Source organism: Acanthaster planci, unplaced genomic scaffold (genome assembly GCF_054643075.1).
Source record: "Acanthaster planci isolate LZ-2023a unplaced genomic scaffold, COTS_SCS Contig19, whole genome shotgun sequence".
In the NCBI taxonomy this organism is placed as follows: domain Eukaryota; kingdom Metazoa; phylum Echinodermata; class Asteroidea; order Valvatida; family Acanthasteridae; genus Acanthaster; species Acanthaster planci.
In genome coordinates this window covers 17,800-42,616 of record NW_028257643.1, presented here as the reverse complement: position 1 = coordinate 42,616, position 24,817 = coordinate 17,800, and the positions used below count along the sequence as shown (strand labels likewise).

At 41.6% G+C, this 24,817-nt stretch overlaps 1 long non-coding RNA gene across 9 annotated transcripts in view; it reads right to left on the bottom strand.

Moving 5' to 3' along the window:
- LOC147795475 (uncharacterized) overlaps positions 1-24,588 on the bottom strand; it is a 76,906-nt gene extending 52,318 nt beyond the window's left edge. For 8 of the 9 annotated variants that reach the window (XR_015423855.1, XR_015423854.1, XR_015423853.1 and 5 more), the window contains exon 1: positions 24,465-24,588. This is a non-coding gene — a long non-coding RNA (uncharacterized LOC147795475). The remainder of the gene's footprint in view (positions 1-24,464) is intronic. The other variant, XR_015423856.1, reaches the window with a different exon arrangement.
- Positions 24,589-24,817: the final 229 nt, after the last annotated feature.

Sequence of the window (24,817 nt, the reverse complement as noted above, 5' to 3'; positions counted from 1 at the left end):
GGTAGGGGGGTACCCCATATCTTGCCTGGTATAGCCCCACAGCACAACTTCACAAGGGACAAAGGAAAGCCACCACGAGATGGGCAGTTTAGTGAAATGAAATAATCAAGTTTCCGTATTATGTCAAATTGACAATTCTACTGACGGAAAACGTCTCACTTCTAGAGAGGAATCAAATCTTAGAGCAGGCTAAAACTGGAGACTGAAAGGGAAGAAATTTAAATCTACAGGAAGTCGGGAATATTGGTTATTGTTGAGTTTTTGATCAACTGTAACATAATTGAGAGACTTGGATGTAACTTTATACAGAGGATTCGTATTCGAGGCTTATTCTTTGTGTCGTAGAACACTCCTTTCCTGCTTGCTTTGTAAAACAGTTCACCTCAAAATGCAAGAAATTCACTCGACAGATATAATCAAATGTAAATTTCAGACAATTGACAGTTTTGCCACCAGGTTCGTCCCGTATTATTACACCATGGAGGAATAGTACTAAGTACGATAACGTCTGCGAAGCCATTACTATTGTAAGTTCGAATTTATAGTAATGGCCGGAGCTGGGATGTACATGTACTACAGTTGAGCACACTAGCTCTTACTATGGAGCTATAGCTCCATGCTCTTACCATTTTGATACATGTACATCTATAACATAAGGACATTTATACCGATTACCACTCGTCTACTCTTTATTGATGCTACAGTCTTTGATTTGTGTTCAGTAATTGGAGAAGGCATGTTTCTTGAAAATGATTTATGCAAAGGATCTTTTTAGTGCTGTCAGGAAGGAACGAAGAAAGTAAAATGACAGTGTTCTTGTGGTAGCCAAACCCAACGTGAACAGGGTCAGCTTCCAACTTGACAGGAAGTTGTGCACTATATTGTGAGCCGCTTTACGTGAAGTTCCGGTGCAGGTGTAAATCGCTTCGCCGTAAAGGGACATCCGCCTTCCGAATGCTTATCCCGATTCGGGCTAGATACGGCCTTCACTTCCTGCCCAGGCTGCCGTTCTGATTCAGTATCACTGCGCTTTCAAATTCCAGTAAAATCTCTTCCAAAATTATTTTACGCATGCAGCTATATCATGCCAGCAAGAATTCCATTTTCTGTTCGAGTACAAATAATTCACCTTGCAGGGAATGGTTTGTCCTGCAGAAGAATCCGCAGCCAACTTATTGCTGAAGGACACAACCATTCAAGGGCATTAAGGAACTTCTTAGATGCAACAAGGAAACTGGCGAAGTTAAGGATTGTCATCGTACAGGCAGAAAGACCATTCTTAAGGACCGACACTTGGAGATCATCGAAAGAACTCTTCAAAATGATGACGAAACGACATCAAACGATTTAAGAAATGTCTTAAGAGCAGAAACTGGCGACTGGTTTTCTGCTAGAACAGTACGTAGAGCAAGACGGAAACTTGGCTAGGTCAAGACTGGGGCAAAATACTGCCAGCTAATTCGTTTAGAGAACCAAATAAAACGACTGGAGTACGCCCTAAAGTGCATCCAAGACGACGATAAATTTCAAGACATTGTCTTCACGGACGAATCAACCGTCCAAATTGATCGTCATTCAAAGATAACATTCAGAAAAGTGTCTGAAGGTGGGAAGAGGATTTTAAAGCCGAGGGCGAAACATCCCACCAAGGTCCATGTTTGGGGTGGGATTTCATGGAAAGGGACAACAAAGCTGATGATTTTCGATGGAATAATGGAACAAACATTTTTCAAAGACACAATTCTAGAAGATGGTTTGAAGCCGTTCCTCGATGAACATTATCGAAATGGTCACCGCTTCATGCAGGAAAATGACCCGAAAGTAAGAGCCATTTTAAGCCTTAGTAAAAAAAGCTTGTTGTATGATAGCATGTCTACTATAAATACGGGCGCCAAAATAACCTCATTGTTATTGGGCTTCACAGTAGGTAGGCCAATATGACAATGTAGGAAGAATAATTATAAAAGGGTACATGTAAACATATAATTCCTTGATAGTTTCCCGCAACCCAACATGCATATTGCTGAGTTTAGCATAAAATTCTATGTTATACATCTGTACCTTTCATTCGTGATGTTTATTCATCAACCTACAACCATGCATGCACTACTTCTTATGAATATAAACTTTCTAGTGAAATTGCTGGATTTTGTCATGGATATATACATATAAAAATGGACACTATATGACCGCTTGCTTGTCATTTCATATCCGGTGAATGCTGTGAACATCAATCGAATCTCCTTCACAGCTACGAGTACCATACATGTATATATTCAGTTGAAGGACATGGTCATAGTACGCTCTTACGTCAAGAATACATGTACAGTAAGCGGGCCCCATTGGAACTTGAACTGCACAGCAGTTAAATTATTATCATTCTTAATTCTAGCACACAAGTATTTATGTCCGGACTTTCATGGACACGAACATCAACTGGGTAAAGACTCCCCCCCAATCACCGGACATGAACCCAATAGAGAATGTTTGGAGTGAGATGAAATGGTTTCTCAGGAGGGTAAAAAAGAATTCATAAAATAAATTTTTCACCGTTATCAGCGTGCAGAATAATTGAATCTTATTGTTATTAGGAAAACCTAATCAATTTTAAAGGTGGACAACTTCTGCCCAACTGAGGTTTTGTCTGTAATTACTGTTATAAAAAAGTATCAACAAACGTACATGTACCTCGCTCTTCTGAACGTACATGTGCGAGTACATATTGAGTTTTATTCAGTCCGTACATTTTATGTACAGATCTTAGCATGGACTAAAAATGGATGAATTTAACAAGCTACATTTTCGAATGGTAGACATGTAAAGGTTGGGGATCGCTTCGCGTCTTTGCGGTACAGGAAAATCCGAGGCCAAGATCAGTATCTTTCCTCAATTGATGCCAAGGGAACAATATAACCCTTTACCTTTTAGCAAATGTCCATGACATTTTTCCTGTAGATAATTCAAAAACGTGTTATGTTTTAATATTTCGTCTTTTCTGCAGGCATATAAGCCTACAACCAAAGAAGAGCTGATACATGGCCTAACTCGTTTCTGGACAACCAAGCTTACTTGCTCAAAAAATGCAGGAAGTACATTTCCCACCTGCGTAAAGTTATTCCGGCAGTAATTGAATGCGAAGGTCGAGCCACTGGGTTTTAAGGTGCTTTTTGCCGGATACTAGGACTTTGCACTCTAGGCAACTTTCCACACTTCCCCTAAAGTCTTCATTAGGTCTTTTATTCAAAGTTGAGCTCTTTTTTAATAGACAGGATATGTCCCAGTAACCCTAGTAATTAATGGCCGTGCACTTCATGAAACCATGATTGCATGTATCAAGTCACTGAAGGAGTGTTTACGCATGTAAATAGTAACTGTGGGCAGCAGGAGGTCGTGGGTTTGAATACAGCTTTTCAAAAGCTCTCATACAGCGTTTACAAATGTATACATGTATGTACGTCAGTGTAAGGACAAAACCCGCAATTAAAATAAAATAGAAGTGTTGTGTGCATGGAATTCTGATGTCACCAGACTACGAGTGCAAACTTGTTTAATGGCATAAATTTGTGTACAGGCCAAAGTGGCCGCCACAGTTATATTATTACAAGTACTTCCATGTGGGACTCTTCAATTTATAAAGGCTAAACTTGCCCAGGCCACTCAGTACGTGAAGTGTTGTACTCATTCACCGTTCATAATGACCACGTCATTGACGGAAACTACATGTACCTAAATTTAGGGGAAGCTCATTATTGATGTTTTGACATAAACTTCTCAAAACTGAGAATGTATCTCTGTAGATATTTATTGTGATAACCTTTGCAAATTTAATAAATCATGTCTTCGTCATATGAAAGGTTTTGGTACCCGTATACATGTTCGTTTGCACGTGTTTCCAAACGTTTTGTGCACCTAGGTTTTATTAGGGGAAAAATATAATGAGAAAAAAATGCATAGCAACAATGTAATGCAGACAGGGAAGGGGAAGGCTGTGGGGATGATTTGCCCTAGCATAAAATTTGAAGGGGGTTGTACTTTAGTAGTGTTGTACAAAAAGGAACAATGTCGACAACAGGTACTAACTTTGAAGAAAGGAACTTTTATTCTAAACTATTTTCAGCTTGTACAAGAGAGAGTGGGAGTACTGCATGTAGAGATGTTGCTTGAAGAGTGGTTGTGATGAGACTGGCTAAAAATGACCAAGTGGTGAAAATAAGGTTGGGAACATAGGCCGGAAGAACAAGGGTAAATCTAATTAAAATCTAATTATAAAGTAATAAATCCTAGACCAGAAGTCTGCCAGAGGAATGTGGTAAGAAGGCCAAAGCAATAAAAGTGGGTCCTGTGTAGGAGTGCTCTTAAATCAATTAGGAGGCTTGACATTACAGGGTCAAAAGTTGAAGGCTCCTAATCTACTGCTTAGAAAAATGTACATGGAGTCTACTGTAGATGCAAGTGTTCTTATTTTTACAAGGGGGAAAAACGCTACAGGAGCCCCCTTCCAGTGAGTGACTACATAATGAAAAGGAAAGTAAAATAACTTGAGAAATTAACAAAAAAAAAATTAGGAACGAACGAATGTAACATAGCGTTTTGGCCAATGGACGGTACGGCCGGAGCGTGTGGTACGCTTGGAGGGAGTGCCTGACGTAGAGGAATTGTGATTATTATCGAGAGTGATATTAGGTGCGAGTGCTGGGGCAGGTTGGTTAGGTTTGGGCGGAACAGTAATTGTTTCTTTGGCAATGTCTAGATGTGCGCATTTGAGGCGGTCAATGCTAATAGTGTCCTTTCGATGTCCTAGGTCGATGGCGAAATGTTTGTCTGAACGGCTGAGAACTTTGAACGGGCCATCGTAGGGGGGTTGGAGAGGTTTGCGTACCGCGTCACGGCGGACAAAAACATGGGTGCACGTATGCAAGTCTGAGGGAACATGAATGTTAGTCCGTTGTTGGGAACGGCCAGGGGGTGGTTGAAGACTTTGCATGGAGCGTTGTAGACGATGAACGTAGGCCGTTGGGTCGAGGTCCACGGCATCTGTGGTAGTATCGAAAAATTCTCCGGGCAAGCGAAGAGTGGTTCCATAGACACGCTCAGCCACACTGTGGCCGAAGTCTGCCTTGACGGCGGTTCGAATCCCCAGGCATGTGAGCATGTATGTATTTCCATTGGATGGTGGTAATGGTCCTACCAGATCGATGTGGACATGTGAAAAGCGACAGTCCGGGGCAGGAAATTGAGAGAGGGGGGCAAAGGTATGACGACTAACCTTTGCACGTTGGCATTGAATACATGACCGGGCCCACTGTCTGACATCTCGGTTGATAGATGGCCAAACATATCGCTCAGTAAGTAGGCGTTGCGTGGCGCGAATGCCTGGGTGTGACAGGGAGTGCAGTGCGTCAAATACGGTGCGACGAAACTCTACTGGCACGAACGGACGTGGATGTCCAGTCGAAATGTCACAAATTAATGTTGTGTCGCAAGAATGGAGAGGAACTGCGTGGAATTTGAGGGAGGATGACAATGATGTCTGAAGTTGTGCCAGTTCCGCACTGCTTGTCTGCAACTCCGCCATTTTGCGGAAATCGATGAGAGAAGATTGTTCCAAGCGAAGAGTGTTAAGTTCAACACGTGATAGTGCCTCGGCTGCGACGTTATCTCCACCTTTCACATGTCTGATGTCACAGGTAAATTGTGATATGAAGTCGAGGTGGCGACTTTCGCGAGGGGGGTGACGGTCAGATGAGGTGCTGAGAGCATATGTGAGCGGCTTGTGATCTGTAAGCACATGAAAATGTCGACCCTCAAGCGAGTGCCGAAAATGTTTGATGGCGAGGTAAATGGCTAACAATTCGCGACCGAATGTGCTATAACGTGTCTCGGCGGGTTGAAGTCTCTTGGAGAAAAATGCGAGTGGTTGCCATGCGTTGTCCACTCGTTGTTGGAGAACGGCTCCAACAGCGACATCCGAAGCATCTGACATGATGCACAGAGGCGCGTCTGGCTTGGGATGAGCGAGGAGAGTGGCATTAGTGAGGGCAGTTTTGATCGCTTGAAATGCAGCCGTAGCAGTGTCACTCCAAGGCAACGGTGCTGATTTCTTTCCTGCATTAGCGAGCAGATCGGTGAGTGGCTGGAGGACTTGCGAGCAATGAGGAATGAAGCGGCGGTAGAAGTTAACTAGTCCGAGAAATTCGCGCAGTTTGGTCAGAGTAGTTGGCTGCGGAAAATCGCGGATGGCACTGACCTTTGTTTCAAGTGGTTGCACCCCTTGAGCATCAACTCGATGTCCAAGGAACTCAAGTGATTCCGTACCAAGGCAACATTTGGCCGGATTGATGACCACTCCATACTCATTGAGGCGGCTAAACAGAAGACGAAGATGTTGAGCATGTTGTTCAGCGTCGGCACTGGCGATCAAAAGATCATCAATGTAAGCATAACAAAAATCAAGTCCTCGTGTGACTTCATCGATGAATCGCTGGAATGTCTGGGCAGCGTTGCGCAATCCGAATGGCATTCGAACAAATTCAAAAAGTCCAAACGGTGTAGTGACGGCTGTTTTCGCGATATCTTCCGGTGCCATTGGTATTTGGTGATATGCGCGGACGAGATCGATTTTTGAGAATATCGTTGTGCCATGTAGTGAGCTGGTAAAGTCCTGTATGTGGGGCACAGGATAACGGTCTGGCACTGTGGATGAGTTCAGGGCTCGGTAGTCTCCACATGGCCGCCAATCACCAGGTTGCTTCTTGGGGACCATATGGAGGGGCGACGACCAATTGCTGTCAGAAGGCCGAATGATGCCAAGAGCCATCATGTGCTGGAATTCATCCTTAGCAACTTTAAGGCGGTCAGGGGCTAGACGCCGTGGGCGGGCCGCGGTAGGCGGGCCTGTCGTGACAATATGATGCGTAACATTATGTTTGACTGGAGTGTCACGACAGGATGATCTACTGGTGATGTCCGGAAATTCCTTCAGGATGTCTGCAAAATGTGATGGGGGCGGTGGCGCAAGGACAAGACCGACCGATTGTGTGTTCGAGGCTTTGCCGGTGATGCTCAACTTGGTTGTGGCATCAAGAAGCCTGTGATGTCGAAGATCTACCAGCAAATTGAAATGACGAAGGAAATCTGCGCCTAATATGGCCTGCTGAATTTCTGCAATTACAAAAACCCAGCGACATGGCCGCCGGATGCCAATGTCAAGTGTCAAAGATCTCTCACCGTAAGTAGCAATTGTCGATGAATTTGCTGCTTGGAGATCTTGACCATGTCGACGGTGGGTGCGCTCCTGCGGGGTAGGAGGGATGACGCTCACCTCAGCTCCTGTATCTACGAGGAATTGGCGTGCAGAGTGGCGGTCAGTGACATAAAACAGGCGAGCGGGTGTGGAGTGGCCGGCAGAGTATGCCGCCTTTACTTGCCGGCCTGGCCGTTTCCCTGGTTGCTGGCATTGAAGGAACAGGGCTGGGTGCACTTGTGGGCCCCGTCACCAAATTTGGCATGATACCAGCACACGTTGGCGTCATCCGGAGGAGTTGGAGTGCTGGCACGGGGTCGACGACTGCGAGAGTGAGAACGGGAGCGTTGAGGGTTAGTCGAGAGTTTCTGGACTTGGGTGGTTAGGCGATTTATCTCGCCTCGAAGAAGCTCTACCTCGCTCTGCAGGTTTACTTTTGGGGTAGCCACCGGTGTCACAGAGTTCACCCCGTGAGATGGGATGGACACAGCCATAACTTTGTCAGCCAGCTCGGCGAGTTGTTCCATCGTCATTGAGTCTCCTGCCGAGGTGATTACCATCTGTACGCTAGCCGGTAACCGTTGCAAAAATAACTGGCGCAGGATCGAGTCTTCCAGTACTCTGTCACCGAGGAGTTGGCGCATCCGCCGCAGTAACTGCGTCGGCTTACGATCGCCAAGTACCTCGTCTGTCAGAAGCTGCTGTAGTCGTTTTTGTTCAGTTGCCGTTGTTCTTTTGATCAGCTCCTCACGCAGGGTTTTGTAGGGGGTGTCTTGTGGAGGATTTAGGAGTATGTCCCTGACTTCCTGAGCAATTGACGGGGTGAGAGCTGAAATGATGTGGTTGTATTTCGTTTTCTCCGCGTTGATCCCTCTTGTGGCAAACTGGGCCTCCACCTGAGCAAACCATACATGTGGATCTGCTGGCCAGTACTGAGGTAGTTTCAGGCTAACTGCAGCTGTCATGGGTGTGGCAGTCGAGCCCACTGCTGGTGTTTCTTCGAGTGGCATGTTCAAATCACGTCAGGGTCACCAATTTAGTAGTGTTGTACAAAAAGGAACAATGTCGACAACAGGTACTAACTTTGAAGAAAGGAACTTTTATTCTAAACTATTTTCAGCTTGTACAAGAGAGAGTGGGAGTACTGCATGTAGAGATGTTGCTTGAAGAGTGGTTGTGATGAGACTGGCTAAAAATGACCAAGTGGTGAAAATAAGGTTGGGAACATAGGCCGGAAGAACAAGGGTAAATCTAATTAAAATCTAATTATAAAGTAATAAATCCTAGACCAGAAGTCTGCCAGAGGAATGTGGTAAGAAGGCCAAAGCAATAAAAGTGGGTCCTGTGTAGGAGTGCTCTTAAATCAATTAGGTGGCTTGACATTACAGGGTCAAAAGTTGAAGGCTCCTAATCTACTGCTTAGAAAAATGTACATGGAGTCTACTGTAGATGCAAGTGTTCTTATTTTTACAAGGGGGAAAAACGCTACAGTACCATATCACCATATACATGTAGGTTTATGTTTATGATATTGATGTACATACATGTACATGTATTGTGTAACATATATTAAGAATGCCATATTTATGGCTCCATTTACATGTAATATTTATTGTTTTCCCCCATTCTCATTGATGTTGAGTACATTTTAGCCATTAGAAGTCTGAAAAATTCTTCACGGGAAAGATTCAGTAGCCAACCCCTCCCCTGGATTAAGCTCATGCCATACTAACTGAGTTCGACCAAAATTCGAAGAGATGTATTTTCACTCCAAGAGGCTCACCGAAAATGTTTCCAGTTTTCCACTAGTTACATCCACTGGTCCATGTCCAGATCACGGCTACGGTAGAGAACGGAGGTAGCAATAAGGACCATGGCACTTAAACCCCCCCCCAGCTTCCCCGTTGTTGTTGTTGTGAAAAAGAAAAAAAAGGAAATTGGATTTCAGATCCAATTTTAGTTCCTATGCCCCTAAAGGCAAGCAATGGGTCCCCAAGTTAGCCTCACTCTCATAAAGCCATGAAAAGTAACACGACCAAATTTCCTATCTTTGTTTCACTGCCGAAAATTGGTTCTGATCTGTCCTCGTGTTGCATATGAGAGGCCGATGGATAGTTTAATCCAGATAATTTCCAACCTGGTCATCCCACACTCCATTTTTTCAGGGGAGTCAATGACTCCAATCTCCACAAAAAATGGAAATCGATAAGATATTAAACGGACAGGCAGATTTTTGTTAAAGTGGTTAGGGATTGTCTTGAAGTAAGAATTAAGCAGCTACTATATAGGCAAAAAAAGTAATTTTCCTTTGGACTTGTTTAAACTGTCATCTTGGATAAGTTTATCTGTTATTGTGATGGTCTAGACTGCAAAAAGAAATTTGCAATCATCAATTATTACCAGATTGCATACGGAATTGTTGTGGATGGATGTGTTATTGGCAGTGAAACCACTGTTTCTCGTGTCTTGTGAAAGATGTTTATTTCACATCTTAGTAACGTGTTATTAATCTGTTAAGTAAACAATAAGCTTTAGATAATCTTTGTTTCCGACATCCGCACTACCTTATGACCTGCGAATTCCCCTGTTGGTAAAAGCGGAAGGGAATAAACAGACACGCATTGCACTGTACTATTATGGAGTACAGTATAAATTTCTGACTTGAACCAAACGGCAATCATTCCACTCAGTCTACCATGGATGTCGGACGTTTGGTGCAAGCTATCGATCCCACCTGCGGGCTATGGTTGTACGGTACGCTTACGGCAAAAAACGAAAAAGAGTTTCGCATAAAATGGCGAGACTATCCGAAAGCTGATCAAGTTTGGGTCAAACATGAGAACGTCCGCGTTCCTGAAACACGCCGGCAACTCAAGCGGGAAGTTAATTTCCGCCAGTGGCCAAAACTTCGCGAACCCAAGAATCTTCAAAGAGGAGACTCAGTAGTCAATCTGAAAGCTGACGGGACACCGGGTGAAACTTTCGTCGTCGAAGTAAACGACATCTTCAAATGTGAGGTATGTCAGGCCCTGTCATGCCTATTCTATTTAAAATATTAATGCGACAATACCAGTAAATCGTAAATCTTTTGAATGCGTAGCATTTGTCTAAACCAAAAACCCCTCGACTTGCCTAAATTACGTGTGTTGGTTCCACAGAACATCACACAATGTCTGACTCGGCAACAGAAATCTCTTTCTGAAAGTATGGAGGACAGAACAGGCCCGGGAAGCTGCCTAAGGCGAAACTGTTTGTACATTGCCAAGTTCAACATATAGGGCCTAGTTGTGTTTCTGTGCGTTTTTCTTACGGTAAACTTCTACTCATCCCACCATAATCAATTCTTTATCAATCTAGCACCTGAACTTTCCCCTTGCCATTTAAGAGGCGCGACACTAATTGCGATTTGCGAAATAAATCGTTATATACTGAATTCACCATTTCACACTTCTGAAGAATAACCGAAGTTGATCTAATGTCATGTAACATCTGCTCCAGTTTTTCTGGAATTTTGAATGCTTTCCACCTTTTGGAATTCGCAGAGCGAGTACATGTATTTGATATGAAACCGCAAAAGTGTATTCGTGTTGAAGCACATGTAATAATAATGAACTGCAGTTCATACAAAGCACATTTCTGAGACTTGTTGCATGGTGTTATAGTCGTTAACATACTGTGCTTTTTCAAAGGTTGTAACTGGAGGCAACAGAACTCTTCGTTATGAACACATAATCGAGGCAACGGAGGTACATGCAGTGGTGGCATCTCAGCCGTTACAGGAGGCCCCTGTTCTTCCCCCAATACAGAACAAGTCAGTAGGTGCACTGTTATAACATCGGAAATTTTATGTCCATTTACTGTGGTCATGTTATTTGAACATCAACAAGGGTCAACATACACAACTAGCGTCAACAACTCTGAAGATTTAAAAGTAATTTTATCATATTTTAAAGACCTGAAGACCTGCCATTGTGTGTAAGAAATATCGAATTAGCTTCCAGATTCACGCAGAAAATGCTAAATATCGTTATCCCATTTACTGAATTGTTATATAAGCGCATCGCCTGCGTTGTCCACGTCCATGCCCCATTCACGTGATTGAAATGGGCTCATGCTAATTCGTATCAACGAGCGTCAACAAAATATTCAAGCATTTTTATGCAAATATTTGATATAGTTGATGTATCACGTTATTGAAAATATTTAAGTGTGGAAATTTAAGTGACAAACTCGGTCCTGCTCGTGCAGCCCGACAGGCTAGGCCGCCCGGACAGCAGAGTAAAGAAAGATGGCGGCATCCATACAGCGCAAAAAGGTCACGAATCCGCGGGGGAGGGGGCAAACAGTGAATGGAAGACATCGTGGAGACAATAAAACTGCCTTTTTAATAAAAAAAATTCCCACCCAAAAATTAGAACAAAAAAAAAAAAAATAAATAAATACCCACCTACGCAACCTTTTTTATGTTATTGTGAGCAGAGCGATTTCTTTTTTTTTTTTGCCTAATCACTTCTACGAAAAATCACTGCCATGTCCAAGGAAAACCGGCAAAATTGTTTGGAAACGATTTGCAAAAACCAAGTTAGATATGTTTATTGCATTTTCTTTCGGAATATTTCGTCGATATTTCACTAAATCACCAAAAACGACTAAATCTTGCGAATGGGCATTCCCGAATAAAAGCGTTTGAAAATAAAATCCGTTTCAAAACGTCTCTTCGATCACTTTAATGTTGTGGAGTGAGGATTTTTTTTGCAAAGTCCGGAAATGTCAGAATCGGAAAATGCTCATCCATAGTTTGTTACAGATACATTTATGTTGTCTTCATCGTAGAATAATTCAGTACTGAAAACAAATAAATATTTTTTCATCAATTCGTGAAAACAAAGAAAGACTGAGATCGAGCTCTTAAGTTAGCTGTTTGTTTACAGTTAATAGGAATTCAAAGTAAACAACATTTTCTTTTAGACTCTGCTAATTTGTTGTTTGGAGGTAAAGGTAAGAAAAGCTCCAAACCGGAACAATAGCCTATATTTTATAGGTTTTGTCCATTCCAGATAACACCAACAATTTAATACTCTTTTTCAATAATTTGCTTGAACTTGGTAGCAAATGAAGTCAAATTGAGCATTACTTTCAGATAAGAACTGGAGATTAAATTTGGGGTTCTGTATTGATGACGTCATCATGTGGCATATGACCGAGCCTAAATTGTAGCATACTTTCTTCGCATGAGATAAAGTAGTTCAGTAGCTAATGTATTTGTACAACTGGACTGACAAATCATGTGCCAATTTGTAATGATAATGTACATCAGCTTTAAATGAATATTGTCGTTTTAAAAACTATTGTAAATCAATTTTTTTCCTCAGAAGAAAAGTTGTCCACCGAAGACTGACAAGAGGAAAGCCACAGGGAAAAGCCAGAAGAAAAGCCAAAAAAGGTGATTATTTCGCACCGTTACTTTTTATCGGGAATATCTTTTCTCCATGGAAGGTTTAATCAACAGAAATAAAGATGCACACATCCAGTCCATGAGACGGCATCAAGAAATTTGGTACACTTTCAAAGAACACTTTCATAAGGCCAATCTACCTGTTCAATCATACAAAATACCGTATAATTGAATATTTGATGCATCCACATGTATTACTGGCGTGGCAAAGCAACTTCTCTAAGGAGCCAAATTAGTGCAGGTAGAAAAGGTTTGATTCTTTATGGAAGTGCACTACTTGAAAATAAGAGCAGTGTTTCTCAGTGGTGCAACAAAAATCAACCTTGCTGTAGGAGCGACATGTCCAACATAATTGTTCTTTTTGGAAACAAAAACTAAAAAATACATCAGCAAGGGTGTGTTGGATATCAAATGCTTGAGAAATCTCAAGTGAAATTATAATACATGTTTAACCTTTCCAAGAATAATGAATGAAAGTCTTCATTTTCTCAATTTAAAGATGGCTGAAATCATCACAGTTTGCCCTGATTCGACAGAGAGTGACACCGATGCAAGCGATGAATTTGACACTGGGTATACTATAAATTACCACCAAAGAAAACAGTCGATGATCTCCAAAACAATGTGACTGAGACCATAGCCAAACTGAAACAGAAAATAGAAGTGCGAGATTGTCATAAAACAGACAAAAAAGGAAAGCAAAATGAAAACAGCAGTGCATTCATCCCACAAGTAGACTATAGCAAAGAAACCACTGACACGGGCTACTTGGACGAGAGCGAGAGCGACATGTCTCTAGATTCTCCACCCACAAGATCTCCAACCCTCCCTTCAAGATCTCCAACCCCGCCGCCAAAGACCCCTACCCCACCACCAAGGTACAATGCCCCTCCCAAGACCATATCAAATACACTTACACATGTAGGCCGGTAAGCAACTCAAGGACGGCAGTAACATCAAACACCACAATGCCACTGTGTCAAGACAACTGGATTCACACAGGATCGAGCACAACTCTGCCACCACTGAACTCCTTCTTCAACCCACCATCAAGCTCCAGCACTCCCCAAGCACCAACCAAGAGGGCCTCATCAGCATCTTCCTTCACGGCTCAACTGGGCCCCCTTCCAAGCACTCACATGACCCACCACACCAGCTATCGGCAAGCACTGACACGGGAGCCCGCATCATCACGCTTCCGAGAGCAGGTGACTCCCCACTCCAGCAAGCAGCCGGCACCAAACCAGGGTCCCTCAGCATCGTGCTTCAAAGACTACTCAAACACCCAGCCACCCCTAATTCCGAGGAGCTCAACAGCAACGGCAACAAGTTCTTGGGGCCAAATGACCAACTACCCAAGCACTCAGCCAGCACCTGTCCAGAGACCATCAACTTTTTCCAACTTCACTGACCAACTAACCCACCACTCATGGAATGAGCCATCCCCAAGGTCATCAAATGCATCAGATTCCTGGGACCAACCGTCCGGTAGCTGCAGGTTTCCAGGGACCAGCTTCACGACTCTCCCGGCTCCAAACTTGGAAGTTCCGGCTACCCCCGCACTTCCACAAATACCAAGTGCAAGAAATAAATCTTGCAAGTGTTCCTGCACAGGAACTTGTCGCTCGTGTCGCGGTGACATGATGGAACGCATTGTTGAACTGGAGAAAAAAGTTCATCAGCTAACTGTACTTAACAGCCAAGCAGTGCAAAAAAGTAAATCGATGGAAGAGATCTGGAGTTACCTGGAAGAAACTGCCGATATTTATGGCAAACCACAATTGGTTGTGAGCCAGAAGGTAGTAGAGCGGGTGGCAGGTCTCGTGCCCAACTATAGAGAAATTGCCAGAAAGTTGGCGTCTCTTTTATTCTTGGACACGGAGAGAGTCATTGCAAATGTTCGCGGGGTACGGGGACTGACAAAAATGGATGCAGTGCGTATTAATGCAATAAAGGCAGTCATCTATAAGCTTTGCCCGGGGTCCGAGGATGAACGTGAGCGCGTGTGGAAAACCTGCATTAAAACAATTGACGAGTACAATAGGAGTGCAAGGAGATCTCTAAATTTTCAAGATGTATTTTTGCGTTGGGGAGATGTTAATTATATATATAACGGTTTTGCCCGTACCCAACGTATGTTAATAAGCACTGTATGCTCAGTGCTGTCCGAGAGCTTGCGAAAAAAAAAACCACCCGAGTAAGCTTGTGAGGTTTTTTTCGCAAGCTATCGGACAGCACTGAGCATACAGTGCTTATTAACATACGTTGGGTACGGGCAAAACCATTATATATATAATTGAGATCTCTAAAAGTGCGCATAGCAACACCACCCGTATATGATAACTACATGTAGGTTAATTAAGTGAAAATTGACCAAGTCTCTGCTAACACGCCACACTGTTATTACTGCAGGTTTTTGCGTGACAATATGGCATTTGCATCCCCGTACAAACGAGCCACTAGTCCAAGAACGAGTAGTTTGCAAAATTTAAAAAATACTCCACATTTATGTTCCTCAATCAATAACAAATCATTAGTCACGTCCCGATTCACAACGGAGCTCCAGTTTGGCAAAAACTTAATGCAAGAATAGCTGTTTGTACATGTAGCTTTCACGACAAAATTTTCTTTAAGTTGTATTTGTCCTTGCTGCTTTGATGTGCCAATTGCATAAAGAATTTTCTGGTAAAGATTTTCACAATTTAATTTTCAAGCATTGCTCTGCAAAGACAAAACGCATGAAGTGTTCAGCGCTGCTACATGTATATGCTTTTTCAAACTTCACAGTTCTTTTGAAGTCTATTAATCAACCTGTATGGAGGTTTACGGATTTTTTTGTTTGTTTAAACTAGAGGCAGACGTAAGCTTGTTTCGAATTTAATATCAAAGCAAGGTGGAACATACTTGTAGTATTCTTCATGCCCATGTATCAATGCCAGGCCCTCATGTACGAGTTCCTGCCATCTGTTCTACTAAAACTTGACAAAATAAAGTGAGGAAAAGACACATTCAGGTGCAACTGCGTCTTTTCAAAATGGGGATACATGTAGTGATTTCTGCTATAGGAAGCTCATTGCAGATCTCAATTGTAACATCCATTTTCAGCTGGAACACAACACAATCGTACATTCTTTCAGAACTCAGAAAGATCCTTTTAATTTTTGGTTTCTTTGCTGTATTAAAGAGTTTAACCTAGTTTAGTTTAACTTTAAAATGTACATCTCCATTATAGGGTTTCCTGTCTGTAAATACAACATGACTGATTAATACATGTACTACCCAATCCATGGTTAGAAGATACAGGAATCACTCAATACAAAAAATAATCAAAGTTGAGTAATAAAGCATTTGTAATGCCCAAACAAGCAAATACATGTATGATGTGCATATTTAGGTTGGGAATCAACAATTAACGAGCTGTCCCTTCTTGTCACTGAAACATGTACATGTACCGGGATTTTTCACTGGCTTAAGATGTTTCTTAATACAGGTGTCTTACAAGCCCTTCGGCTGTACAGTCTTCACATTTAATATAAATTCTGTGGACCAATTACTGCAAACTGCAAATGAGTATATATCGCATAACATTTTCTGAAGTGTAACAATGACAGATTTGACGAGTGAGTTTTAATAATGCTGGACGCATCCCTTAAGTTATTTTGGCATGTCTCATCCATCGTTTCTTTTATTGGTTCATTTTGTATATAAATGGATTAAAAAAAAAAAAAAATCAAGAAATAGATGGAAAGAAAGAACTTAATGAAAAAAGAAACAAACAGGAAAAACAAAAGAAACCTAAGAAAATCGTTTAGGCCTTATTAACAAATTGTTCCAGGTGTTGTGTGCATTGATTATCTGCCCCCATGAAGGTGTTAACAATTGGGCCTTTGTTTGCAAAGATCGGCTAATTCACCTTTGCCTTTTATAAAAAGAAAATAGAATGAAGTGAACATCACAGGGGCCTTCCAGAATTGATATTTAATAGTCTAAATAGACATATGAAACCTATAAACTGTGAGTACAATACACATGTAAGTTAAATATCTCGCGTTTATATTTTGAGAGTTAAAAAAAAGATGACCTAAACAAGGAAAAAGGAAATACTGTACATGTAAATGCGCATTACATGACCGCGTGTTGGCAAACATCCCTGAGGTTTTCACATTATAAAAACGGTCGTGAGTGCTACAAATACAAGTGTAAAATCTGCAACTCGGACTTTTTGAATCAATGAACTGATTTCAGCGTAACATGTGCCATACATAATGAGGCCGCAGTGACAGTCATATGTCTTATAACCAGAGCAGATTGCTGGCCCCTGAACATTACCTTAATTGGCACTTCATGACCCTAGCGGCATTAAAATGTTGGGTCAGTCGTTGAGCAAAATAAACCCTTCGAGCCAATGGTTTTCCGCGAGCGCGGAAAACGGACGGAATTCGCGGAATCAACACTTAGAAACTGAATCCACCACTTGAAACGGAACTTGCACAATTCCCATCTTAGAATGGCTTAAAAAGTAAAGAAAACTTTCTGCAAAGTACTACAAATAAATTACCTACCAAACCCTTTTAAACTGCTGGCTTTTAATGAAGGAATTATGCCGTAAATCAAACATGCTGATTGCACCGCTCCGTCATGATTGGGTTGTCCGCACCGGTACCGATACTTGCAAGTGCTACGATGAGCGTGAGCACCATGCATGCAGCATGCAGCAGCCAGCAGAGCGCAGCGGCGCGGTATGGGGTTCTCATTGGCCGTTCACACCTGCACCGTACTAGCAATGACATCAAGTCACAAACAAGTTCATACTCACACATCAATGTACTATTATTGCACACGTGTGCTATTCACTCTGTGAATCCGCATAGACACCTTGAGACAAGGCTAGTACCGCATGGTGAAACGATGAAACCGCGGCAGCAACACCGAAGACCAAGTACATATTTCTTGAATAAAATGATACCTAGTAAGCTTGGTGTACCATAGCTGAATGGGCCCGCAGAAGTGTTCGATGAGGAGTGTAGTTTTCAGTCACAACCGTACATTATAAGGCTCAAATTTATTTTCGACTCCAACATTAACCTATTGTAATCTTTGACTGTAACATGCAATACCTATTCTGTGACTACATTGTACATGTACATGTATTTACATGTACATGTACATATAATCTGATATTATACACGAGGAGTGGCACATGAATTGTCCGTTGATTAATCGTAGCAACTTTTTTGACAATCGCGTCCGGGCCAGCCCTGTGCAATCGTGCACTGATGGGAAATCAAGGGTTGGGGGTATTTATAGTGTGGATTTTTTTACTTTCACTACAGAAATTATATTTAAAAAATTGGAAACACTGCAGAGTGTTTCCAATCAGTATTTTTGTTATTTTTGTTTGTTTTCTTTTTTTCCGGGGAGGCAGGATGTGGTAGAGCAGATGGTTTCTATTCATAGTTGAAAACTTGCTCTCCTATTTCATGCTTACGAAGGTATGAAACGGAATTTGAGTTTCTGAAGCGGAATTCTGGATTTGGTCACAACGGAAAATACCCATGTTTGAAACGGAAAATTAATGTGTCTTACCCTGTGTGCGTGAAAAAAGGCTTCATGAGGGTAGGCCTACTAACTGGACCATTGTGAAGCGAACAGATCATACGCAAGCAAAAATAAATCACTGGTGCTGTCAAGTTCTCAGTTTACGTAACTACCGCGTGAACCAGTAGTAGCAATCACAGACGTCCTCCGAACGTATAGGGACAAGTACGGTAGCAGGCAAATCCGGCAGATCCTGAAAGCTCAATGCACAAATCAAGAAGGAGCTGATAGCACGTTTTGCCCTTTTCTTCACACGCTAATGTTATTGACGTCGCCCATTCCCAAAGTGTACCATTCATGCAAGTGACTCGCATGACTCGGTTTCCAATACTTCGCATTTTGTTCTGTTCGTGAAAATCTGTAATATTTTCATACTGTTTGCATCGTCAGTATACGTACATTTTAGGAGCAGATATAATTTTCCTTAAAAGTTTATTATCATGGATCTTTATCCGCTTTATTCAAATGTTTGGGGTTCATTGGACCTCTGGGCACTCAAAACAATTCTATTCTACATAGTTTGTAATTCGTAATTTTACAGTTGCGTGTTCTCACACAGGACATCGAAGTAATTTCTGTTAGTTTTTCTCGTACATCTTGCTGGATCACAGGATCAGGGCCGATTAATAAGTGAATTCAACATCACTCGTCCGGTTAGGTCACTCGGGGAAACAGGGGTACACAATTGCTTCCTTGTCCCCAGAAATCTGTGGTTTATCATTTCTCCCAGGATTTTTCACGAAAGAATCAGCAGCATTGAAGTTTTTCTTGATCTAGGCCAGAGGGTCGTCAGTTGGTCGCCTATCTCCAGTGGAGAAATTTGTTCATGCTGTTATTGACATTGGGCAATCAAATTACGTGTCGCATCATGCCGCCAACAGTCCGTTTGTATAAATGCTTGAGAAAGTTTTACATTTGGGGAAATTGACTTTTTTTCTTATCCAAGTTTATATTTAACAGAAGCATTCTGTCAGTTTTCGTGAAGTGGATACTTCCAACGCCAATAGCTTTGTCAAATTGTGTGGGGGTCTATCTGGCTGCTGGGCCGCTACTGACGATCCTGTTCGTGGAAGTTGTTAATTCATTTGCTTCGATCACTGACAGTTTCTGGGTTTTATTATTCTCAACCTCAAACGGGACACACAAGCACTAGGGTGAGACTGCATGTGTGTTTTCGTGAATCGCGCCGAGTATGGGCTGACGAATAAACGTAAGTGAATTTAACACCAGTTTGCCCACCGCTTATTCGCGTATCATGTCTGGTTTTGTCGGTTGGGTAAGAAACAAGATGAAAAATAACGTCCTTGTCCACACAGTTCCGAAGGTCATACATGTACATGTACGTGTATTATTGTTGCCTTTACTTGTGTATCGTTCAAGGTGTTTCTGGGGCCCAATAGCAATTCCTGTAAATCCATAACATTTGTATCTGTTGTTTCAAGTTGCGGTTGGAATAAATGCTCGGCGAAAAAGGCTGAAGCATACCCAAAATCTGTGTTCCTTTGTTCTCTCAACTTCTCTGGGCCAATACCGGTACGTACAAATATTCCATACTCCGTCATTGGCATTTCTCAAGGTACATGTACATTTCACACGTGTAATTCCATTACCATTTTTTGTAATTCTGTTACCACTTGAACAGCGATCTTTCTTTTTTTTAATCTGGGCATGTTTTTCAGCTTTAACTAACATAAACCATAATACCTAAACATAAACCATAATACACTGCATCTGTATACATGTACCTATCTGAAAGCTATTACAATTTTTACACCTAGATGTACATGTACATATATACATGTACATGAGCAACAAGGGTGTATTGGAGAAGAACATGAAATTTCCAACTTCTGAACCCCGAGTTGTGATCAGAAACAAGGCAGTTGCTCCAAATACATTTGTCAGCTTCAAACTGCTTAATCTTGCTTCAGTTTGTGGGGTAGGACTTGTTCCACATATCCAACGGCATACATGTACATTAAACATGGTAACAGAATTACACAAACTAAGAACACTGAATAACCTAATGTGCTGTGAAATCACAATATAATTGTCCATACATGTACATGTATGTGTCAATGCAGCAACATGTACATGTATGTACATGTATTATTACAATGAAGAACTGTAATGCAGTCAACTACAATGCAGACATCTAGAGTAATTTGATCTCAAGCATATCTACATGTACATTATTAATGTTGTTAAACAACAGTTGGACTGACCATATTCGAATGCAAGGTACATGTAGTTGACCATTTCTAGTCAACTTTGTGGAACCAACCTCTGGGGCATGCTCCAAAGGTAAAATCTCAGTAGTAGAAAAAGACTTCCAAAAGTAAACCGACAAAAATGTAAAGAAAAAAATTGCCTCAAATATTTTTCTTCACATGTTTATGGAAAAACACAATCACATTTTTATTTATAGCTTGACATGTACACTTGTAGATTTTGAGAGTTGACATTTGGTGCTTGAGTTTATCTGTAAAATTACTCATCCAAAATAAATCTTGACTTTTGGCTGTTAAAGCAAATGGATCTAAGCCTGTTCATTGTGGACCAAACACTAAATGACACTGTAAATATTATGTTCAGTTCTTTTGTCCAACTTGTCTTTCATTTTAACATGTTTTTGATGAGTGGAAACACTTACGGTTGCAGGAAATTTTTAAATGGCGGCTATCTTGAAAAACAATACAAAATAAAAAGCCCCACTTCCTTTGTTTTTGTCAAAAATCTGGACGAGAAACATTTTTTTTTACTTTGCCTTATTTTCAAAAACATTTTTGGCTCTGTTCCAGGTGTACATTTATTGACAACGCACAGTAAATTTAATTTTTATTCCATCAGCTTTAATATTTGTAATTTTTCTCAATTCTCATAGGGAATTGCCCAATAGACTTTGTCCACCAGTACCGGTGGGTACATGTACATGTAACGGTACATGTACAGGCTGCAAAGGACTCAAAACTCCTCCATAACAAATACCGTACTACTGAAGATTTTTGGTACTGGTAGCATTGCATGCTTGAGTGTAAACAGTTCACTCTCCATACACAGTCTTTCAAAAAGACACTTGGCTTGACAGATAATCATATGACCCTCACACATTTACTGGGACAATATTAAACAACTTTGTTCAAGTCCAAAGTTGTGTTCAGTCAAGCACTGATGAAATGAAAGGTTATCTGAATGTGTCGATAATGTGTTGTACTTGGCAATTAAAAGGAGTCGGTTGGTTTAATTTCTTTGGAAAAGGGGATACCGGTATTTACAAAAGAGTACTTTAAATCAGTAATTGTTCAAATAAGTAACTGGATTAAAACTGTGATTAAAATCAGTGATTTAACCCTTAGCACGCTATCAATTTATCTGTGCACTAATCCTGTGCCGCTGTATTTCCTGTGCAGCGGAACATTTTATTCACCGGCAGTAAGTCAAGTTGCATTTTCATAATGAAAGAAGCATCTTTGAGGGTTTTACAAAATAAAAAAAAATTCCCTGGTGAAATTTCCTTTCTGGTGATACAAATATAATTTTTCTAGGTGCAGCAATAGAAAAGTTATAACCTTTTGAAAATCACCAAAAATATCACCCAAAATTTAAGGTCACCTACATGTACTTTTCACACACCACACATGCTTGGTCAAGTTGGTCATGCATTACATACATGTACATGTACATGGTGTGTGTGTGTGTGCACATCTGCATGAAAGTTTGGATTCCGTTTTCTTCTGTTTCATGCATTTATCGATGACATCCTGGAAGACAGTCTATTTTATAGTCCATGAGAGTGTGGTATCTCCTGAAGCAAGGAGCGGGACACATTGGCTTATTACATTGAGCGCACATATACTCAGTCTGATGTCGTCGAACTGCTCGATTGGAGCACACTACACAGTCTGGTTTGGATGGACGTCCGGCTGGGGTGAGATTCCGATTGACAGCCAGAAAGTGTCTTTCTGTCAAGCGATTCGGTGCATCCACAGATCTTCTTCCTGGTCTTCCACCGGGTCTGGCGTATCCTTCCAGTAACCCATCGACAATGGCAAAGCGGAACTTTTCAGGACGCTGTCTAGTGCCAGGATGCAGGGCTTTCCAGATTATCCAGCTGTTGACGTAACTCACTTCCAATATGTAGACAAATACCTTTTTCCACCACTTCAGTGTTTTATGAATGTTAAGGTAATACCACATCCCTTGGTCTGAACGGTCAACTCCTCCCATGTATCTTGTGTAACACTCAATGGCGACAGGCTTATCCACCTTGCGAGGATTCTTTTGGCCTCGTGCACGAACATTTTTTTGGAATGTAGTCGCATTGTGAACAGTTGAAACAATATTCACCTGTCTTTTGTCGAACCACGACACATACAGGGCCTTTCCTTCACGAACAGAAAGAAGAGGGTCACTGGTTTTCAGCTTTGCCTTCTTTATTGCCTCTGGGGTTCCGACACGATTTGTTCGTAGGGTTCCGCATGCCCCTGTACCGTGGATACTGAGGTCATCAAAAAGGGCAGGGGATGTAAACAAATTGTCCATGTAAACATGGTGGCCTCTGTCATAGATGGGCTGACACAAAGTTGCCACAACATTGTGATACAAACCAACCTCTGTTTGGTTGTTTCGCTTGCCTTGATAAAGTTCTGATTTCCAGACATATCCCGTTTTAGATTCTGCCAAGTTCCAACAGTTCAATCCCCATTTGTGGGGCTTATTTGGTTTGTACACTTTCATGGCAGTACGTCCTTTGAATGGGATAATTGTTTCATCGACAGACACTTCTCGATCTGGGTAATAGGCTGTCTGCCATCGAGCCACAATCATGTCCATAACCTCTTTTATTTTTCCCCGTCTGTCATGATTCTCATCCGCAGGTGTAGTGAGTTGGGCATTGTCCGTGCAATGAAAAAAGGTAAGTATCAGGTAAAATCTATCCCGTGACATGATAGATCTTATGCCAGGTGCTTCCAATGTCCACTCAGTGGTCCAGTAAAGTTCGTAGTTAGCACGACGGTCAATACCCATCAACAACATAATGGCAAGAAAAGCTTTCATTTCATTGGCTTGGACTTCTTTCCATTTCTTGAATCGTGAATGTTGGCTGAGATTCTCCATCCCTCCTTTGCTTGCAATTGTTGTTGCAGCATATTGGTTTGTTTCATGAACCAGCAGATCAATGACCTCCCCATCAAAAAAATGGGAAAAAATCCCATATTCAGTTGGTTCTTCATCTGCATCATACAGCAGCTGGCCCTGCTGATGGCTGAAATTTGTCAACCAGTCGTCTTCGTACGCCCTCTGCAAGGCCTCTTTCCATGCAGCATCATCATCGGCCTTTGCCACACGATGCCGATTTTCAGCAGGGACGTCGACAGGATCCGACCCACCAATGCTGCCATTTTCCCCCGGTAAATCATTATCATTACACGTACCTTCACTGGCTTCATCGTCGTCTGAACCGCTCACAAAAGGCTCTTCAAAGTCCGAATCTCCAGAGTCAGAGTCTCCAAAGATCTCCCCAAATGCTTCATTGACATCCATTGTGCGCGCCTATTGTTTTAGCAGTGGTCGTAGCACAGAATTCCTCGGTAAATAACGAGAAATTTTCTAAGAAAAGTACGCTTCTTTACAAGTGAAAATCGTCGTTCATGTAAACATCTTGTCTGAAAGTACCCGGATAAAGGTCAGGGGTCAGTATATTCCAAGAACTCTTTCACTGAACATGCATAATGCATATCGGCGACTGGAGTCGCCGACAGCGTGCAGGGGTATTTTTAACTGGGCGACTGGAGTCGCCGATAGCGCGCAAAGGGTTAAACCAACATGATTTAAATCAGCCAACCGTGCTACAAAGCACAGTTTAAAACATCAGAAGCATGATTTTACAGGGTTGGTTGAGATGCACAAGCCAAAACAGTACATCCCTCTGAGGTCATTTGAATTGTTATCCGCTTCTCAAGATGAGAAAGGCAAGTGTGATGAATTGGGAACAAAGGAAAATTTGTGCAACTGACCAAAAATATAATAAATTAAAACTTTTCCCTTTTAATTTTGTGACTGAGACAAAGGGAAAATAAACTTTCAGGATTCATTAATGAAACTCAAATACTTTTCATTGATGAGCTGTGAAAATCCTACACTGCCTAGAAATGGAAATAAACTTACCAATTTTTGGATGCATACATTGTAACTCTTCTCTTAATCAATTAGTGATGTCGTCTTGAAAGGTTGATGGCAAAGAGATGAATAAGTAGGAACAGGCTGAATGTTAACTTGTTAACAGCTGTCTAGGTAGAAAATGGAAAATTACAGTAGATTCAATTATTTACTAAAAAAAAATTCATTTACCAAGATCTTGTTATCAAAAAGGCTAATTAATAAAGACCACTGGTTGTAACAGAAGTCTCAAGACCAAATAGTTGGCAACCAAGTCAAGACTCAACCAAAAAAGACCTCAGGAATCATAGGATTTTTAGCAACGATACCAATTTGTCAGTGTCTGCACTTCCTAAGGGCCA